We start from the raw sequence: 16,507 nt of genomic DNA on the forward strand, positions 1-16,507 counted from the left end.
TGTATATGTTATTGTACACAGAAAAAGAAGGAAAAAAAAGTCGATTGTGATGATAGAAAAGTATTTAAGCCTTCTAGCCTCCTGTATTCTGAAGCAGCTAGAAGAAAAAAATATGACAGGATTGTATGGTAGCTCATGACAAACTCTGGGATCTATCCTGTAACCACTTTTTGAAGAGTGCTTTGAAAACCATTGCTTTTCGATTTCTTTGCCTTGTATTTATGTCTACTATACAATAAAAAAAGTTTTTTTAAAAAAGTGTTTGCCTCAGATATTTGAGTAACCAGCATTTTCAGTAACCAGTATAACTGCAGTTGAATTAGTCAATCTCTAAAATTTAGAGAAAGAAGGCAACATTATCCCCTTCAGTTTCCGGTTTTTATGAGCAGTATGATGAACAGTGCAAAAGCTGTCCACTATACCTTATTTTTCTGTGAGTCATAGAGAGAACTCTAACAGGAAGCAAGCTGTGGGACAATGGGGAAAAAATATTCAGGCTGGAGTCTGTGGCTCATGGGAGAACAGAGTGGGAGACCAGAATGGAAAGGGAAACTCAACTTACTGCAGGATGCCCTTATACCTTGCTCCTTCCAGAGGACTGGTTGCTGACCCTTAAAAACATATATGTGTACAAACTCCAGATGCATTTGAAATGTGATTTCCAGCTCTACTTATTATCCTCCATCTAAAATTCTTTTTCTTTAGTTTAGAGTTAAAATGAAGATGCTCTTCTACCCTTAATATATAGATGGTTCCACTTAAGAAATCATGCATTTTGTTTCTACCTAGTGATGAAATACAAGAATCTTCCTCCACCATAACCAGATATCCCATTTTATCCTTACTAGACATTCTGACAACAATGATGGACTACATCCAAAGTCAAGTCGCCTTTGTCTCATTGCCAAAGAGCACAGAAAAATCCCATCAGCTATATAACAAGGCCATTTTAAAGATAAATTTCATCTCCCACTGAAGGAAATGGTTTTGTATTTAAGAATATTTGACTAGCATATTTTGTAGTGAAACTCTCTTCTATTTAAAAAAGAAAACAGGCATTGCTTTAAAAATAAGTACTTCCTTCTCCTATAATGCACTGTGTTGTTTTTATATTATGGAAATAATATTGCTCCCTTTAGAAAACTGTAAAGATGTAGAAACATATAAAGAAGAAAATTAAAATTACATGTAATTTCTTGCCATAAAAGGATATATCTCTTGCTATTCTTTGAGAGAATAGCAAGAGATGAGAATATATTTATATTTATCACCCCCTTCCATTCATTGCATGACAGAAACCCATTCAAGATGGTTTGAACAAAATTTTCAATTTATGTAAAGTACTCCATGAAACCCAAGAGCAGCTGAACTTTTATGGGACCAGCACTGGAATTTGGAAGGTGAGAAGAAAGTTAGATTTCCTCTCTTTCTGTTACCTGGTTTTCCTTGATTTGGTATGCAGATAGTAAAAAATTGCCAACCCATAGGTCCCAACTCTATACCACCTATCTCTTTAAGTACACACCCAGATTCCTGGAGGAGTTTATTTGTTTTGCCAAGGCTGTGATTTTAAAGCCCATGCTAAATACATTCACCTGTGGTGAGGGAGCTTCATAGAGAATAACATGGCTGTTGAGTGTCCACACTTCAGTGTGGATAGTGGGCCATTTTTCATAGTAAGAAAATTGTCCTCTGGACAGGGGCCATAAAATATTATAGTCACCACCACTACTACTACAGAGACATAAAACACAGCTACAAGATATATTAATATTATGAAGATCATCATAAATATGAAGTTTTAAAATGTTTCATTTTTTTTTAATTTCCAAGCATTCCAAGATAAGCATCTCTCCTATATGATTATAATTTGTTATAATAAAAAACAAAAAAATGATGTTTTGTATAATATATGCCTGTATAGTATTCCTTCTAATGCTTGTAATATATTTTAGTTGTTCAACAATTGGAGAATGAATGCTTAGATCCTTTTCTGTGTCTTGTCATAAATAAGGACTGAATAGATATCTTTGTAATTTTTGCCTTCATACTGAAATATTCCTATAGCATGGATTCTCAATAATGGAATTACTGAGAATTCAGACTTCCAGGAAGAAGGCAGAGCAGGGATTTCCAGAGCTTACTCCTATTCCAAAAACAGCAAGTAGACGAGCAGAAACTAACCAGAATAACTGTTCTGAGGGTCCATAGATCAAGGGAGTTACTGCACAGTATCCAGGGAAGTGTGGGATGAAGAGACTAAGAAAAAGCAGTGAAACACTTCAAGTAACTTGTTCAACTGCAACTCATGGTCCCCCTATCCACACTCAAGGAAAGTAGCTTCAGGTCAGCTGAGTCTCTGCCTAGTGGACTGCTGCAGACTTGGAGGTCAATAGAAGTCTGCCTCCCCCAAAATTGAGGGGGAAATGGCCCTGCACTGATCCAGCTATTGGCCAGTAAATTTAGACTACTGGGTCACACTGCTTTAGTCAATTCCTGAAAGGCACTGCCATGCCATTGTTTTGACCCATATCAGAGGCAGAGTCACCAGAGGGCAAAAAATGCCCTGCCTTCTTAGGGCTATAGGAATAGGTTACCAAAGAGCACTATCTTCTGGGCAGGCCAAGAAAGTGCAGCCTTGGGGAGCTTCAAAAAAAAGGGGGGGGGGGAAATGAAGCCATACAATTAAAACAGACATAGGGGACTTCCTGGAAGATGGCGGCTTAGTAAGACGCGCGGATCTTAGTTTCTTCTCCAGGACACCTACTAGGGGAGTAGAAACGATACAGAAAGCGCCCAAAGCCACAACAGAGATAAAAAAGACAGCGTACCCCATCCTGGAACGGCTGGCTGGCTGAGAGAAGCAGCTCGGGTGAGATCGCCGAGGCGCGCGGGCCTTACCGGGCGGGGTGGCAAGCGGCCGGAGTCACTCCCTTCCCCCTTCCCGGGCCGGCTGGGAGAATTGGAGAGGTGGTCCCCTGAAACCAAGGTGACTGGCGCCCACACCACGCGCAGCCCCCGGACCAACTGAGAGAATTGGATCGGAAACCCCCAGGCCGCGGAGAACGGTGACCCCGTGACTCCCGGGGAACGTGCACTCTCTCGGGCGGGCCGCTGCCGCTGGCGCCCTCCCGCCACGCTTGTTGCCCAGGGCCGACTAGGAAATTCGGACGGGCTCTTTCCCTGGCTGCGGCGACCAGCAACCCTCCCTGCGTTCGGACCCCGGGCCGGCTCAAGCCGCTTCGGCTAGCGAACCCCCAGGACGGCGAGAGTTTTACAAAGTTTAAGGTCCCACAGCACCTTTTACTGGTGGGACCCGCAGACAAACGTGTGCCACGAGCGCCACCTACTGGGCAGGATAAGAAAAACAGAACCCAGAGATTTCACAGAAAAATATTACAACCTTGCTGGGTCCAACACCAAGAGAAATCTGAATAAATGCCCAGACGCCAGCAGCAGAAGATAACTGTCCACGCTCAAAAGATTGAGAATATGGCTCAGTCAAAGGAACAAACCAATAGCTCAAATGAGACACAAGAGCTGAGACAACTAATGCTGAATATACGAACAGAAATGGAAAACCTCTTCAAAAATGAAATCGATAAATTGAGGGAGGACATGAAGAGGACATGGGCTGAACATAAAGAAGAAATAGAAAAACTGAAAAAACAAATCGCAGAGCTTATGGAAGTGAAGGATAAAGTAGCAAACATAGAAAAAATAATGGATAGCTACAATGATAGATTTAAAGAGACAGAAGATAGAATTAGTGATTTGGAGGATGGAACATCTGAATTCCAAAAAGAAACAGAAACTATAGGGAAAAGAATGGAAAAATTTGAACAGGGTATCAGGGAACTCAAGGACAATATGAACCGCACAAATATACGTGTTGTGGGTGTCCCAGAAGGAGAAGAGAAGGGAAAAGGAGGAGAAAAACTAATGGAAGAAATTATCACTGAAAATTTCCCAACTCTTATGAAAGACCTAAAATTACAGATCCAAGAAGTGCAGTGCACCCCAAAGAGATTAGACCCAAATAGGCGTTCTCCAAGACACTTACTAGTTAGAATGTCAGAGGTCAAAGAGAAAGAGAAGATCTTGAAAGCAGCAAGAGAAAAACAATCCATTACATACAAGGAAACCCAATAAGACTTTGTGTAGATTTCTCAGCAGAAACCATGGAAGCTAGAAGACAGTGGGATGATATATTTAAAATACTAAAAGAGAAAAACTGCCAACCAAGACTCCTATATCCAGCAAAATTATCCTTCAAAAATGAGGGAGAAATTAAAACATTCTCAGACAAAAAGTCACTGAAAGAATTTGTGACCAAGAGACCAGCTCTGCAAGAAATACTAAAGGGAGCACTAGAGTCAGATACAAAAAGACAGAAGAGAGAGATATGGAAAAGAGTGTAGAAAGAAGGAAAATCAGATATGATATATATAATACAAAAGGCAAAATGTTAGAGGAAAATATTATCCAAACAGTAATAACACTAAATGTCAATGGACTGAATTCCCCAATCAAAAGACATAGATTGGCAGAATGGATTAAAAAACAGGATCCTTCTATATGCTGTCTACAGGAAACACATCTTAGACCCAAAGATAAACATAGGTTGAAAGTGAAAGGTTGGGAAAAGATATTTCATGCAAATAACAACCAGAAAAGAGCAGGAGTGGCTATACTAATATCCAACAAATTACTTCAAATGTAAAACAGTTAAAAGAGACAAAGAAGGACACTATATACTAATAAAAGGAACAATTAAACAAGAAGACATAACAATCATAAATATTTACGCACCGAATCAGAATGCCCCAAAATACGTGAGGAATATACTGCAAACACTGAAAAGGGAAATAGACTCATATACCATAATAGTTGGAGACTTCAACTCACCACTCTCATCAAGGGACAGAACATCTAGACAGAGGATCAACAAAGAAATAGAGAATCTGAATATTACTATAAATGAACTAGACTTAATAGACATTTATAGGACATTACATCCCACAACAGCAGGATACACCTTTTTCTCAAGTGCTCATGGATCATTCTCAAAGATAGACCATATGCTGGGTCACAAAGCAAGTCTTAACAAATTTAAAAAGATTGAAATCTTACACAACACTTTCTCGGACCATAAAGGAATGATGTTGGAAATCAATAATAGGCAGAGTGCCAGAAAATTCACAAATACGTGGAGGCTCAACAACACACTCCTAAACAACGACTGGGTCAAAGAAGAAATTGCAAGAGAAATTAGCAAATACCTCGAGGTGAATGAAAATGAAAACACAACATATCAAAACTTATGGGACGCAGCAAAGGCAGTGCTAAGAGGGAAATTTATTGCTCTAAATGCCTATATCAGAAAAGAAGAAAAGGCAAAAATTCAGGAATTAACTATCCATTTGGAAGAACTGGAGAAAGAACAGCAAGCTAACCCCAAAGCAAGCAAAAGGAAAGAAATAACAAAGATTAGAGCACAAATAAATGAAATTGAAAACATGAAAACAATAGAGAAAATCAATAAGGCCAGAAGTTGGTTCTATGAGAAAATCAATAAGATTGATGGGCCCTTAGCAAGATTGACAAAAAGAAGAAGAGAGAGGATGCAAATAAATAAGATCAGAAATGGAAGAGGAGACATAACTACTGACCTCACAGAAATAAAGGAGGTAATAACAGGATACTATGAACAACTTTACGCTAATAAATACAACAATTTAGAGGAAATGGACAGGTTCCTGGAAAGACATGAACAACCAACTTTGACTCAAGATGACCTCAACAAACCAATCACAAGTAAAGAAATTGAATTAGTCATTCAAAAGCTTCCTAAAAAGAAAAGTCCAGGACCAGATGGCTTCACATGTGAATTCTACCAAACGTTCCAGAAAGAATTAGTACCAATTCTCTTCAAACTCTTCAAAAAAATCGAAGTGGAGGGAAAACTACCTAATTCATTCTATGAAGCCAACATCACCCTCATACCAAAACCAGGCAAAGATATTACAAAAAAAGAAAACTACAGACCAATCTCTCTAATGAATACAGATGCAAAAATCCTCAATAAAATTCTAGCAAATCGTATCCAACAACACATTAAAAGAATTATACATCATGACCAAGTAGGATTCATCCCAGGTATGCAAGGATGGTTCAACATAAGAAAATCAATTAATGTAATACACCATATCAACAAATCAAAGCAGAAAAATCACATGATCATCTCAATTGATGCAGAGAAGGCATTCGACAAGATTCAACATCCTTCCCTGTTGAAAACACTTCAAAAGATAGGAATACAAGGGAACTTCCTTAAAATGATAGAGGGAATATATGAAAAACCCACAGCTAATATCATCCTCAATGGGGAAAAATTGAAAACGTTCCCCCTAAGATCAGGAACAAGACAAGGATGTCCACTATCACCACTATTATTCAACATTGTGTTGGAGGTTCTAGCCAGAGCAATTAGACAAGAAAAAGAAATACAAGGCATCAAAATTGGAAAGGAAGAAGTAAAACTATCACTGTTTGCAGACGATATGATACTATACGTCGAAAACCCGGAAAAATCCACAACAAAACTACTAGAGCTAATAAATGAGTACAGCAAAGTAGCAGGTTACAAGATCAACATTCAAAAATCTGTAGCATTTCTATACACTAGTAATGAACAAGCTGAGGGGGAAATTAAGAAACGAATCCCATTTACAATTGCAACTAAAAGAATAAAATACCTAGGAATAAATTTAACTAAAGAGACAAAAAACCTATATAAAGAAAACTACAAAAAACTGCTAAAAGAAATCACAGAAGACCTTAATAGATGGAAGGGCATACCGTGTTCATGGATTGGAAGACTAAATATAGTTAAGATGTCAATCCTACCTAAATTGATTTACAGATTCAATGCAATACCAATCAAAATCCCAACAACTTATTTTTCAGAAATAGAAAAACCAATAAGCAAATTTATCTGGAAGGGCAGGGTGCCCCGAATTGCTAAAAACATCTTGAGGAAAAAAAACGAAGCTGGAGGTCTCGCGCTGCCTGACTTTAAGGCATATTATGAAGCCACAGTGGTCAAAACAGCATGGTATTGGCATAAAGATAGATATATCGACCAATGGAATCGAATAGAGTGCTCAGATATAGACCCTCTCATCTATGGACATTTGATCTTTGATAAGGCAGTCAAGCCAACTCACCTGGGACAGAACAGTCTCTTCAATAAATGGTGCCTAGAGAACTGGATATCCATATGCAAAAGAATGAAAGAAGACCCATCTCTCACACCCTATACAAAAGTTAACTCAAAATGGATCAAAGATCTAAACATTAGGTCTAAGACCATAAAACAGTTAGAGGAAAATGTTGGGAGATATCTTATGGATCTTACAACTGGAGGCGGTTTTATGGACCTTAAACCTAAAGCAAGAGCACTGAAGAAGGAAATAAATAAATGGGAACTCCTCAAAATTAAACACTTTTGTGCATCAAAGAACTTCATCAAGAAAGTAGAAAGACAGCCTTCACAATGGGAGACAATATTTGGAAATGATATATCAGATAAAGGTCTAGTATCCAGAATTTATAAAGAGATTGTCAACTCAACAACAAAAAGACAGCCAACCCAATTACAAAATGGGAAAAAGACTTAAACAGACACCTCTCAGAAGAGGAAATACGGATGGCCAAGAGGCACATGAAGAGATGCTCAATGTCCCTGGCCATTAGAGAAATGCAAATCAAAACCACAATGAGATATCATCTCACACCCACCAGAATGGCCATTATCAACAAAACAGAAAATGACAAGTGCTGGAGAGGATGCGGAGAAAGAGGCACACTTATCCACTGTTGGTGGGAATGTCAAAGGGTGCAACCACTGTGGAAGGCAGTTTGGCGGTTCCTCAAAAAGCTGAATATAGAATTGCCATACGACCCAGCAATACCATTGCTAGGTATCTACTCAAAGGACTTAAGGGCAAAGACACAAACGGACATTTGCACACCAATGTTTATAGCAGCGTTATTTACAATTGCAAAGAGATGGAAACAGCCAAAATCTCCATCAACAGAAGAGTGGCTAAACAAACTGTGGTATATACATACGATGGAATATTATGCAGCTTTAAGACAAGATAAACTTATGAACCATGTAATAACATGGATGGACCTAGAGAATATTATGCTGAGTGAATCCAGCCAAAAACTAAAGGACAAATACTGTATGGTCCCACTGATGTGAACGGACATTCGAGAATAAACTTGAAATATGTCATTGGTAACAGAGTTCAGCAGGAGTTAGAAACAGGGTAAGACAATGAGTAATTGAAGCTGAAGGGATACAGACTGTGCAACAGGACTAGATACAAAAACTCAAAAATGGACAGCACAATAATACCTAATTGTAAAGTAATCATGTTAAAACACTGAATGAAGCTGCATCTGAGCTATAGGTTTTTGTTTAGTTTTGTTTTGTTTTGTTTTGATTTTACTATTATTACTTTTATTTTTTTTCTCTATATTAACATTCTATATCTTTTTTGGTTATGTTGCTAGTTCTTCTAAACCAATGCAAATGTACTAAGAAATGATGATCATGCATCTATGTGATGATGTTAAGAATTAATGATTGCATGTGTAGAATGGTATGATCTCTAAATGTTGGGTTAATTTCTTTTTTTCCGTTAATTAAAAAAAAAAAAAAGAGAAGGGATAATTGGAGATGAAGGGATACAGACTGTACAACGGGACTGGATATAAAAACTCAGAAATGGACAGCACAATACTACCCAATTGTAATGCAATTATGTTAAAACACTGAATGAAGCTGCATGTGAGGTATAGGTTTTTTGTTTTTGTTTTTTTTGTTTTTTTTTCTTTCTATTATTGTTTTAATTCTTATTCTGTTGTCTTTTTATTTCTTTTTCTAAATCGATGCAAATGTACTAAGAAATGATGAATATGCAACTATGTGATGTTATTAAGAATTACTGATTGTACATGTAGATTGGAATGATTTCTAATTGTTTTGTTAATTCTTTTTTTAATTAATAAAAAAAAACAGAAAAAAAAAAAGGGGGGGGGGATTGTGGCATATTTTCTCTCTCCCTAGGTCCCTCTGGAATTGGTCTGCTCCCCCAGCATGGGTCTCTGGCCCTGTTTTAGCTGGGAAATACTAATTAACCAAGTGTCAAAGAAGAAGCTTAAAACACACTCAATTAACAACCAAATCCTAGACAAAAGAGATAAAATAGCATTTAGAATAATCTCATCAAGATAATCAGATACCCAAACATCAGCAAAATATTACAAGCCATACAAAGAAAAGGGAGATATGGCCAAAAGGAACAAGTTAAAAGGCAGAGGAGATGCAGAATTTGGAAGACCTAACCACAGGTATTCAAACAAATCTTCTAAATCAATTCAAGGAGATGAGGAAAATATGGCTAAAGAGATAAAAGATAGTAAAGAAGAATTAGAAAGCAACAAAGAGAAAGAACAGAATTTATGGGAATGAAAGACACGGAAAATGAGATAAAACTACAGAAGAAATATAAAACAGCAGCTTTGAACAGGTAGAAGAAAGGATCAGTGAGCTAGAAGGCAGGACATCCTAAATCAAACAGACAGAAGAACAGATAGAGAAAGAAAGGAAAAAGTTGAGTAAGATCTCATGGAATGAAAGGAGAGTAAAAAGTATGCAAACATATGTGCCATGGGTATCCCAGAGGCAGAAGAGAAGGTAAAAGGTCCAGAAAAAATACTTGAGGAAATAATGGCCCAAAATTTGCCAACTCTTATGACAGACACAACTACACATATCCACGAAGTACAATGTACTTTAAATAGAATAAATCCTATTAGACCTACTCCAAGATGCATACTAATCAGACTGACAAATGCCAAACATAAAGAGAGAAGTCTGAAAGTGGTAACAGAACTGCAACCCATCATATACAAGGGACAGTCAATAACACTAAGTGCCAATTTCTCATCAGAAACCAAGGAGCCCTGAAGGCAATGATATATTTATGATACAGAAAGAGAAAAAACTGCCAGCCAAGAATTCTATATCCAACAAAACTTTCCTTCAAAAGAGAGAGAGAATTTAAAATATTCACACATAAACAAAAGCTGAGAGAGTTCATTAACAAAAAACTTGATCTATAAGAAATACTAAAGGGGGTTCTGTAGGCCAAAAAGAAAAGACAGGAGAGAGAGGGTTAGAGGAGAGTATGGAAATGAGGATTATCAGTAAGAGGTACTAAAAGGATAAAAAAAGGGGGGGAAAGATACAATAAATAAAAGCCAAAAGTTAAGTGGTTGCAACACTGCCTTTACAGTAATAAAATTGAATGTTAATGGATTAAACCCCTGAATAAAGACACAGGTTGGTAGAATGGGTAAAAAAATATATGCACTTCATCTATATGCTGTCTACAAGAGACTCACCTTAGACCCAGAAATAAATAGGTTGAAAGTGAAAGGCTGGAAAAAGATATTCCATGCAAACAGTAACCAAAAACAGAAATAAGATAACTATACTAATAATGGACAAAACATACAGTAAATGAAAAAATGTTATGAGACAAAGAAGAACATTATATATTAATTATGTAATTATATTAGTATATTGTTAATATTACATATTAATAAAAGGGTCAATGTACCAAAAAAGATGACGTTAGGGCATCACCCTAATACCAAGTCTGATAACAATACTACAAGGAAAGAAAATTACAGTCTAATCCCTCTAACGAACATAGATGCAAAACTAATAAAATACTTTCAAATAGAATGCAGAAGCACATTAAAAGAATTAAACACCTTGACCAAGTAAGTTTTATTTCACATATACAAGGGTGGCTTAACACAAGACAATCACTTAATACCACATGAACAAATCAAAGGCAAAAAACCACATGGTCATCTTAATTGAGGTAGAAAAGGCATTTGACAAAATCCAGCATTCTTTCTTGATTAAAAATACTTCAAAAGGTAAGAATCAAAGGAAGCCTCCTTAACATGATTAAGAGTATATATGGAAAATCCCACAGCTAATGTCATACTTACAGGGGAAAGACTGAAAGCTTTCCCTCTAAGATTGAGAACAAGACAAGAAGGCCCACTGTTATTCAACATTGTTCTGGAAGCTACAGCTAGGTCAAATCAGAAGGGAGGGAATAAAACTTATTTTATTTGCAGTTGGCATGATACTATATTCAGAAAGTCCAGAAAAATCTGCAAAAAAGCTAATAAATGAGTGCATCAAAGTGATGGGATATAAAATCAACGTGCAAAATTCAGTAGTGTTTCTATTCACTAGTAATAAGCAATCTGAGGAGGAAATCAAGAAAAAAATCCATTTACATAGTAACTAAAGGAATCAAATATCTAGGAATAAATCTAATGAAAAATGTAACAGACCTATAGTGAGAAAACAAAAAAACAATGCAAAAATAAATCAAAGAAGACCTAAATTAATAGAAGGACAGTCCATGTTCATGAATTAAAAGACTAAATATCATTGAGATATTAATTCTACCGAAGATTGATTTACAGATTCAAAACAATTCCAAACAAAAGTCCATCAGCTGACTTTGGGTAAATGGAAAAGTCACTTGCCGAATTTATTTAGAAGGGTAAAGGACAACAAATAGTCAAAAAAAAATCTTGAAAAAGTTGGAGGATTCAGATTTCCTGACTTTAAAACACATTAAAAACTAAAGTAGTCAAAACAGCATAGTGCCGGCATTAAGATAAACATATTGATCAATGGAATGGAATTGGGGGTTCAGAAATAGACCTGTACATTTATTGTCAACTGATTTTTGACAAGATTGCCAAGTCTACTCAACTAGGATAGAACAATCTCTTCAACAAATGGTGCTGGGAAAACTGGATATCCACATCCAAAAGAATTTTAAAAGACCCCTACCTCACATCTTATATGAAAATTAACTCAAAATGGCTCAAAGGCCTAAAAATAAGAGTCAGGACCATAAAATTCCTAGAAGAAACCATATGGAAGTATCTTCAAAATCTTGTGGTAGTTAATAGTTTCCTAGACCTTATACCAAGAGCACAAATAATAAAAGAAAAAAGTAAATGGGACCTACCTCCCTAAAATTGAAGACTTCTGAGCTTCAAATGACTTTCTCAAAAAGGTTAAAAGGCAGATGACTCAATGGGGAAAAATATTTGGAAACCACATATCTGATAAGTATTTATACCCAGAATATACAAAGAAATCCTACAACTCAGCAATAAAAAGTTAAACCCCTGTAAAAAATAGGCAAAGGATTTGAATATGCATTTTTCCAAAGACAAAATACAAATGGTCAAAGAGTATATGAAAAGATTCTCAACATGCAAATGCAAATCAAAACCACAATGAAATATCATTTCATACCTATTAGAATGGCCAATATTAAATACACAGGAAACTACAAGTGCTGGAAATAATGTGAACAAACCGGAACACTTATTCATTGCTGGTGAAAATGTAAACTGGTGCACCAGCTATGAAAGAAAGTTTGGCAGTTCTTCAGAAACTAAGTATAGAACTGCCATATGATCTTGTAATCCTGCTACTAGGTCTATACACAGAAGAACTGTAAACAGGAACATGAACAGACATTTTCATACTGATGTTCATAGCAGCATTACTCAAAATTTCCAAAACATGAAACAATACAAGTGTCCATCAATTCATGAATGGAGAAAATAAATGTGTTGTAAACATACAATGGAATATTATTCAGCTGTAATAAGAAATGAAGTTCAGATGCATGTGACAGCATGTATGAATGTTGAATAAAATAAGGCAGATACAAAAGAATAAATATTGTATGATCCCATTAATAAGAACTAAATATAATGGCATTAATATCTAGAATATAGGTTATCATAAGATAGAATGAGGGTAGAGAATAAGGTGCTGATGCTTAATTTGTATAAAATCTTTAGGTTGAGTGTAAGTGTTTGGAAATGGATAGAAATGATGGTAGTACATTATTGTATATGTGATCATGATTGAAATGGGAGGTTTAGGGTTATATATGTCAGTAGAAGGAAAATTAGAGGATGAAACATGGGATTGTGATCCCTGTTGTGGATGATGAAGGTGGTTAATAGTACAAATGTAAGAATGTTCTTCCATGAACTAGGACAAATGTATGTCATCATTACAATGTATTAATAACAGGATGGTGTATGGGAAAAAATATACCTAATGCAATCTATAAACTATAGCTAACAGTAATATTATAATATTCTCCCATCAATTGTATCAAAGGTGCCATACCACTGCTAAGTGTCAATAATAGGGACTATTTTAAAGGGTATGGGATTTTTCTTTTTGGAGCAAGAATACATTCTAAGATTGAAGTGATGACAGCACAACTCTGTGATTACAGTAAGAACCATTAATTGTACACCTTGGATGGATTGTATGGTATATGAATAAAACTGCTTTAAAAGAAATACTAAGGATACAAAATTAACTAAGATTCTTGATGCACAATGCTAAAATATCTTCCAGAAAGATTGTACTAGTTTACGTTTTTGAAAGAAATGTCAGAGTTCTCATTTTGTGGAGTGTCTATTAGGTAATATGGTATCTAACTATCCAGAGATACTCTTTTCAACAAACTACACGCTTTCATTCGAACACTTCACAGGTACTTTAGAATCTATTCTGATTTTATTTTATTTATTTATTTATTTATTTACGTGGGCAGGCACCAGGAATCAAACCCGGGTCTCCAGCATGGTGGGTGAAAACTCTGCCACTGAGTCACCGTTGCCCTCTGATAAATTTTTTTAAGTGAAAATCCAGACATTAACTTCTCCCGACATCCTGGCTAGCAGTTAGAGACTATGAGTTCTAGTCTCCCTCTGCTGAAAATGAGGGGCTGCTAGACATAGCAAGCTGGTCAGGGTGCTGTCTTTCCAGCATTAGAACAGGGTGTGGGTGAGTAGGAGGCTTTTCTGTTTTGACATGCGTTCCTGGGGAGGAATGATCAAGAACGGGGTCCTTAATGAAGGCCAGGTCAGACTGAGAATCATCACAAAAGGGCTATCAATCAAGAGGAAAGTAATGTTGCAAGCCAAAAAGGAGGGGTTGGAGGGAGGCTGGAGGCAGAGTCTCTAACCAATCCCTGCAAGAGAAAGTAAAGTAAAGGAGCAGAGCAGGTTGGAGTGTGGGTTGAGGCACACTGGAAAACCCATGCCCTATATTAAGCCTCCTCTCTCAGCTTGATGGGAAATAGCTTGGAGCTCTGGATTCAGAGTCTTTTTTAAAGAATCCAGAAATGTGGATTTTTATAGATGAGCTCCACGTTTAAAAATATTGTCTCAATTTTTTGAGACAATTGCTGAAAAAACATGTGTATGGTCTAGACGTCGGCCACAAGTCTATGATCTCTCACCCATAGCAGCATGGAAACTGAAGTGCAGTCACCTGCTGTGGCCTCTTCGGTGGTTTTCATGGCCAAAGAACATAGTCTTGCTGGAAAAAACAAAGTTTGAAGGAGAAGGGACAGTTGCTAGTCAGGCAAATGTGAAGCTGGTTGGAAATTCTAAAAGTAGAATGCAATTGTCAGTAAGTATCAAGACTCTAGAAAGGGCAAGTCAATGAATGGAGAACATCAATTTTTAAAATAGAAAAGGTAACTTTTCTATTTTAAAATAGAAAAAATTTCTATTTTAAATAGAAATTTAAAAGTGAGAATGTAAAGGTAATGTAAAGTGAGAATGTAAAGGTAAGTCTACGCCTTAGAAATGGTGTGTATTGTCACATCTCTATGCAGAGATTCCATCCCCTGGAGATGAATGAGCATCTGAAATAATGTGTTCAGGTAATTGATTTCACTGCCTAGTACCAGCAAAACTGGATGCTGTGACTGTTTTATAATGTAACGCTTCAGCATATAGATGAGCGCCAGATAAGACATCAATTTGTGATGTTCAGGTCTAAAAATAGAACAAGTCCTAGTCAATGTTGCCCTTTATATTCTATTTCCTTTTTACTTTGCCATCAGCCAAGAGCCTGAGATCATCATAAATCTGATGACAAAAACAAAAGCCTGTCTAAGAAGGAAAGCTGACTTACTATTGGAATAGGCTGGGGTAGAAATTGGTGAATTTGGCTGTTTTGACTTGCTTTTATATTTAGGTAAGCATTAGCTAATTCCATCTATCATTATCTCAGCCAAGCCTGGCCTTAACATATGAAGCCTTTAGATTTGTAGCTTCCCAGGGTGTCATGATGAATCAGTTCTCTAATCACAGGGGAGAAATTGTCCTACCCCATCCCCATCCCCCAAACATCAGTACCAAATAGTAGCCTCTCTGCTGGGCCCTCTAGTCTGCTCATGATGATGAATCTGTCCTTGGTGGAGAAGAGATCATACTGTAGAAGAACCCTATGTTCAGGCACCTTTCTTGGGATATGGACACAATTTCAAGCTATAACCTCCTCTTCCCTTGACTAGCAGTGTTTAAGCAGAGTAGTCACCATGCAAATTTTTCAGAGACTGATAATTAGAAAGTCACAGCCAGCTCTTGGTTTGGGAACCACTGCTCGCCTTTTTTCCACATTTCATGTTGTGTGGGTTTGTATACAGGGGGACAGAGTTCAGTCTCTATGCTGAATGAGATGTGTAATACATATGCCAGCATGTACATGGTCCAGAATTAGATGCCTGGGTTCATTCTAAGAAAAGCACTGACGTGAGGCGGGTATAGGATGGAGGGTCCTTTTTTATTCTAAATCTAAAAGATTCTATTACAAATTTTATAGTGGGAATCTTAGTCTCTAAACCTTCAAATGACCTGAACTGATCATAATCAGAAAGAATTCTCAGTGAGTATGATACTTAATGAGATGTGGCAAATCATAGAAATAACTAACATTTATTGAGCATTTACTTCATGCAAGGAACAGTGCCTTGCGGGCATTTTTTCATTCTATTTTCACTTGGGTCCTAGCAGGGAATATAGTATAGTGGTTAAGCACACAGCCTCTGGACTGCCTGAGTTCTAATTGTCACATTCACCTGTTATGAACTACATGACCTTGGACAATTTACCATTCTGAGCTTCACTATCTGCATCTATAAAATGGCCAAAAATAATCATAACTATATAACTGAATTGCTATAAAGATTAAATGAGATAAACCAGACATAGTCTTAGCTCAGTGCTTGGCTCATAGTACATGTTCAATAAATATTAGCTAGCAGGTATTGTTATCCCTGTGATTATGGAAACCAGGGACAGATAATTTAAGGAAATGACCCAAGTTTGTATAGCTACAATTTGCACTACATACATCTGGTACTATGCCCCTGCTTCTAACCCTTATAATATTCATTTCCATGGCAAGTAAATAGATGTTCTCAAACTATTTTATATCTCCTGTGTGGATCGGCAGACTCAAGTCAAGATGTTGAACTGGACACTTGATCTACCA

This window comes from Tamandua tetradactyla, chromosome 6 (genome assembly GCF_023851605.1).
Source record: "Tamandua tetradactyla isolate mTamTet1 chromosome 6, mTamTet1.pri, whole genome shotgun sequence".
In the NCBI taxonomy this organism is placed as follows: domain Eukaryota; kingdom Metazoa; phylum Chordata; class Mammalia; order Pilosa; family Myrmecophagidae; genus Tamandua; species Tamandua tetradactyla.